This window comes from Tamandua tetradactyla, chromosome 5 (assembly GCF_023851605.1).
Source record: "Tamandua tetradactyla isolate mTamTet1 chromosome 5, mTamTet1.pri, whole genome shotgun sequence".
Lineage (NCBI taxonomy): Eukaryota > Metazoa > Chordata > Mammalia > Pilosa > Myrmecophagidae > Tamandua > Tamandua tetradactyla.
Genome location: NC_135331.1, coordinates 174,515,706 through 174,521,833, shown reverse-complemented (window position 1 = coordinate 174,521,833; position 6,128 = coordinate 174,515,706). Strand labels below are relative to the sequence as shown.

The following is a 6,128-nucleotide window of genomic DNA, read 5'->3' as shown; positions in this document are numbered from 1 at the left end:
TTCTTTTCATGTTTTCAATTTCATTTATTTCTGCTCTGATCTTTGTTATTTCTTTCCTTTTGCTTGCTTTGGGATTAGTTTGCTGTTCTTTCTCCAGTTCTTCCAAGTGAACAGTTAATTCCTGCATTTTTGCCTTTTCTTCTTTTCTGATATAGGCATTTAGGGCAATAAATTTCCCTCTTAACACTGCCTTTGATACGTCCCATAAGTTTTGATATGTTGTGTTTTCATTTTCATTCAGCTGGAGGTATTTACTAATTTCTCTTGCAATTTCTTCTTTGACCCACTCGTTATTTAAGAGTGTGTTGTTGAGCCTCCACGTATTTGTGAATTTTCTGGCATTCCGCCTATTATTGATTTCCAACTTCATTCCTTTATGATCCGAGAAAGTGTTGTGTATGATTTCAATCTTTTTAAATTTGTTAAGACTTGCTTTGTGACCCAGCATATGGTCTATCTTTGAGAATGATCCATGAGCACTTGAGCAAAAGGTGTATCCTGCTGTTGTGGGATGTAATGTCCTATAAATGTCTGTTAAGTCTAGCTCATTTATAGTAATATTCAGATTCTCTATTTCTTTATTGATCCTTTGTCTAGATGTTCTGTCCATTGATGAGAGTGGTGAATTGAAGTCTCCAACTATTATGGTATATGAGTCTATTTCCCTTTTCAGTGTTTGCAGTGTATTCCTCACGTATTTTGGGGCATTCTGGTTCGGTGCGTAGATATTTATGATTGTTATGTCTTCTTGTTTAATTGTTCCTTTTATTAGTATATAGTGTCCTTCTTTGTCTCTTTTAACTGTTTTACATTTGAAGTCTAACTTGTTGGATATTAGTATAGCCACTCCTGCTATTTTCTGGTTGTTATTTGCATGAAATATCTTTTCCCAACCTTTCACTATCAACCTATGTTTATCTTTGGGTCTAAGATGTGTTTCCTGTAGACAGCATATAGAAGGATCCTGTTTTTTAATCCATTCTGCCATTCTATGTCTTTTGATTGGGGAATTCAGTCCATTAATATTTAGTGTTATTACTGTTTGGATAATATTTTCTTCTACCATTTCGCCTTTTGTATTATATATATCATATCCGACTTTCCTTCTTTTTACACTCTTCTCCATACCTCTCTCTTCTGTCTTTTCGGTTCTGACTCTAGTGCTCCCTTTAGTATTTCTTGCAGAGCTGGTCTCTTGGTCACAAATTCTCTCAGTGACTTTTTGTCTGAGAATGTTTTAATTTCTCCCTCATTTTTGAAGGACAATTTTGCTGGATATAGGAGTCTTGGTTGGCAGTTTTTCTCTTTTCCTAATTTAAATATATCATCCCACTGTCTTCTAGCCTCCATGGTTTCTGCTGAGAAATCTACACATAGTCTTATTGGGTTTCCCTTGTATGTGACAGATTGTTTTTCTCTTGCTGCTTTCAAGATCCTCTCTTTCTCTTTGACCTCTGACATTCTAACTAGTAAGTGTCTTGGAGAGCGCCTATTTGGGTCTAATCTCTTTGGGGTGCGCTGCACTTCTTGGATCTGTAATTTTAGGTCTTTCATAAGAGTTGGGAAATTTTCAGTGAAAATTTCTTCCATTAGTTTTTCTCCTCCTTTTCCCTTCTCTTCTCCTTCTGGGACACCCACAACACGTATATTTGTGTGCTTCATATTGTCCTTGAGTTCCCTGATACCCTGTTCAAATTTTTACATTCTTTTCCCGATAGTTTCTGTTTCTTTTTGGAATTCAGATGTTCCATCCTCCAAATCACTAATTCTATCTCCTGTCTCTTTGAATCTATCATTGTAGGTATCCATTGTTTTTTCTATCTTTTCTACTTTGTCCTTCACTTCCATAAGTTCTGTGATTTGTTTTTTCAGTTTTTCTGTTTCTTCTTTATGTTCAGCCCATATCTTCTTCATGTCCTCCCTCAATTTATCAATTTCGTTTTTGAAGAGGTTTTCCATTTCTGTTCGTATATTCAGCATTAGTTGTCTCAGCTCCTGTATCTCATTTGAACTATTGGTTTGTTCCTTTGACTGGGCCATGTTTTCAATTATTTGAGCGTGATCTGTTATCTTCTGTTGGCGTCTGCGCATTTAGACAGATTTCCCTGGGTATTGGATCCAAAAGTTTGGAAGATTTTTCTGTGAAATCTCTGGGTTCTGTTTATTCTTATCCTGCCCAGTAGGTGGCGCTCGTGGCACACGTTTGTCTGCGGGTCCCACCAGCAAAAGGTGCTGTGGGACCTTTAACTTTGGAAAACTCTCGCCGTCCGGGAGGTTCGCTAGCCGAAGCGGCTTGGAAGAGTGCCAGCCGGCCCGGGGTCCGAACGCGGCGAAGGTCGCTGGCCACCGCAGCCCGGGAAAGCACCCGTCCGAATTTCCTAATTGGCCCGGGGCGACAAGCGTGGCGGGAGAGTGCCAGCGGCAGCGTTCCGCCCGGGAGAGTGCACGTTCCCGGGGAGTCACGGGTTTGGAAGGGGCCTCCCCCACCCGTCACCGTTCTCTGCAGCCTGGGGATTTCCGATCCAATTCTCTCAGTTGGTCCGGGGGGGCCGCACGTGGTGTGGGCGCCAGCCACCGTGGTTTCAGGGGACCGCCTCTCCAATTCTCCCAGCTGGCCCGGGAAGGGGGAAGGGAGTGACTCCGGCCACTTGCCGCCCTGCCCGGTGAAGCCAGCGCGCCTCGGTGATCTCACCCGAGCGGCTTCTCTCAGCCAGCCAGCTGTTCCAGGATGGGGTACGCTGTCTTTTTTTTTCTCTGTTGTGGCTTTGGGAGCTGTTCTGTATCGTTTCTACTCCCCTAGTAGCTGTCCTGGAGAAGAAACTAAGATCCGCGCTTCTTACTAAGCCACCATCTTCTCCCTCTATCGAATTTGGCACTTTTAAAAAATAAAAACTTTTGCTCTGTGAAAGCCTTAGTGAAGAGGATGAAAAGACAAGCTATATACTGGGAAAAAATATTTGCAAACCACATATCTGACAAAGCTCTAGCATCCAGAATATATCAGGATCTCTCAAAACTCAACAGCAAAAACTCCAATTTGTAAATAGGAAAAACACATGAGCAGATGTTTTACCAAAGGAAATATACAGAGAGCAAATATACACAGGAAATATGTCCAATACCATTAACCATCAGGGAATATAAATAAAGACCACCACAAGATATCACTACATACCTATCAGAATGGCAAGAATTAAAAATAGTGATTACACCTAACACTGTAAAAAATGTGGAGAAACTCAATCAGTCCTATATTGCTAATGAGAATGTAAAATTGTACAGTCAGTCTGGAAAATGAAAATGCCATTAGTCTTACAAAATTAAAAATACAAATGCCATATGTCCTAGCAGTTGAACAGTAAGACTTTCATCCCAGACAAATGAAAACGTACGTTCACACAAAAACCTATATGTAATATTGTTCATGGAAACTTTATCCATGTTAGGTCAAAATTGTAAACAACTAGATGTCCTTCTTCAATGCATGAATGATTAAATAAATTGTAGTATATCCATACCATGGATTACTACTCAGCAATAACTTAGATGACTCTCTAGAGAACTATGCTAAGTAAAAGAAAATAATTCCCAAAAGTTACATATCAGATGATTCCATTTATGTAATACTTTTGAAATGACAGCCATATAGAAGAAAGCAGCTCTATCTTCATAGTTGCCATGCTTCAGTTCTTTCACCATTTCTTTAATGATATGGCTGCTGGACATTTTACTCTTCTCTGTATCTCTTTCTGGGTGTTTCACTCCCTAATACGACACTCTCAACAGAACAAAATGCTCCAAACATAATCTGACCAGTGAGATTCTTTGGGGACTATAACCTTCACTGGCTCCAATGTGTAAATATTTTGTTTCCACTTGTGTGTTCAAATACTTCCAAAGAGTTTTCCAGTCTTGAGGGATATTCCTTGACCGCATAAATTTTCATACCAAATAGCAATATGCCTACAGAAACATAATATCTCACAAATATTCAGAACCTGGGTACACTTGGAAATTAGATCATGCTGAACTATTTAATCATAAATAGAATGCTACTAAAGGTGATGATCTAAAAAAAAAGAGTTGAATATGAATAGTATGAATAAACAAAAGTTCAAAATGGGAGAGTAGAAGCATTATACCACTTTAAATATCCCCTCTACCCATCACTAACATATCAGTGTCAGGTAATGATTTTAGTTCATGTCATTTGTACTCAGAAATTCCTCTCTACTTCCTCATAATTCAATGCCACAAATATTTGTCATTTTGCTATCTTCAAATAATCTATACTAAAAGGGGAATGGACCTTATGTTTATTTGTCTAAGTTTTTTAAATCCACTTCCATATGTAGTTGTGTTTTTTTTTTAGTAAGGATATATTTCAACCTTCAAAATTTCTTTTAGCTCTAGTTTTAAAATATTAACTAACAATAATCTACTATCACATATGTTTCAACAAGTTCCTTGCACATGATTTACTTGACCTTGTACTTGTCTCCATTTCATCCAGTTGAATGTCCTCATGCTCTCCATAGTTATAGGGCATTAGCATATTCTTAACCATTTATTTGCATTGTTTTTTTGAAATAGTTTTTCTTTATGGAAAAATTTGAAAATCAGAACTGAGTAACGTACCTCAGTTATTAGAACATCTGCCATAAGTAGTGTGAATGGGGAAGATAACTGGAACCTCCAACCCAGGGGAAGACAGAGGATGCCATTCCTGAGAATTTAGGCCACATGGGAGTAACACAGAAGAATACGAATGATCATATATAGGATTTTTGAATAATTGTTGGTTTTACCCAAATGGGATCGTATTACATGCCCTTTGCTGAACCTTACTTGACTCAGTGAACATTACATCATGTTAATCATTGTGGAACAATTGTTATAAGTGAAAATTTTCATCTTTGAAAATTGGCTGCTTAAGGTTCAATCATATGGTTGGTCATTTCAAAGAGGGTTTGTGGGATTGAAACCAGGAGCTCTTAACCCTATGACCAAAGATTGAAGTTCTCCATGGAAAACATAGTGGCTCCATAGTGTGTCATTATTTCCTGAGGGCAATACAAGATGCAGCCGATTCAGTGACACATGGTCTATAATGATGATGTGAATAAATAAACAACTGGCTCAAAGTTTTAACCTTTGGCTAAATTTTTTCTAGGAAAAATAAAAGATTCAATGATTCAAATGTAACAGTTTATTCAACTATACCAGTATCCATATACTTACACTTTATCTGCTTTTGACCACTTATAATCATAAATGCTTCCCCAAAGATTCTTATTCACATCATTACATACTGGTGCTTTTATTTTTATGGGGTAGACTCTCAGGAGTAAGTCTGCTGGGTCAAATGGTATGTCTTTTTACATGGAATATCTATTTTTTCTGAATGGCAGCAACAATTTATCCTTCCACAAGCAATGTGTGAGCATGCAAATGTCCTCTCATAACCTCAAACAACACAAGCATGGTTGATGTTATTTTTAATATTTTCCAATTTAATCTTGAAGAAATGTTATCATTACTTTAATTACCTTCCCCTAACTACTGTGAGATACAAATCATTTTCATATATTTATTGGCTATTTTGGTTTAATCTTCTGTTAATTACTTATCTGTATTATTTCAGTGTTTTATTCTCTTAGACTCTTTCTTTTTATTGTAAATATAAATATTAACCCATTATTTTCAAATGCCTGGTAAATATTTTATCCAGATTATAACTTAGTTTTGAGACTCAATTTGTGATGCATTTTACCTTATACTAAAGATATTTTAAGTAAGGTACTTGTGTCCATTTGAAAGGATTTATGTACCCTAGAAAAGCCATGTTTTAATCCTAATAAGTCTTGCAGTAGGAACCATTTCTTCTAATCCTTATTCAGTACTATAGGTCAGAAACTTGATTAGGTTATCGACACAGAGATGTGACTCAATGAAATGTGGGTATTAAATTGAATAGATGGAGACATGTCTCCACCAGTTCTAAGTGGTCTTGATGAATTTACTGGAATCCTATAAAAGAAGACGTATTTTGGAGAAAGCTTCAGAATGCCGCAGAACCACGAAACAGAGTCCATCAGCCAACGACTTTTGGAGATGAAGAAGGAAAA

The 6,128-nt window shown here is 37.4% G+C and overlaps 1 non-coding gene across 1 annotated transcript; it reads left to right on the top strand.

Annotated features, from left to right (window-relative positions):
• Positions 1-4,951: 4,951 nt before the first annotated feature.
• On the top strand, positions 4,952-5,080 carry LOC143685439 (small nucleolar RNA SNORA25). The gene has a single exon (XR_013176663.1). It is a non-coding gene; the product is annotated as a small nucleolar RNA SNORA25 (small nucleolar RNA).
• The last annotated feature ends 1,048 nt before the right edge of the window (positions 5,081-6,128 follow it).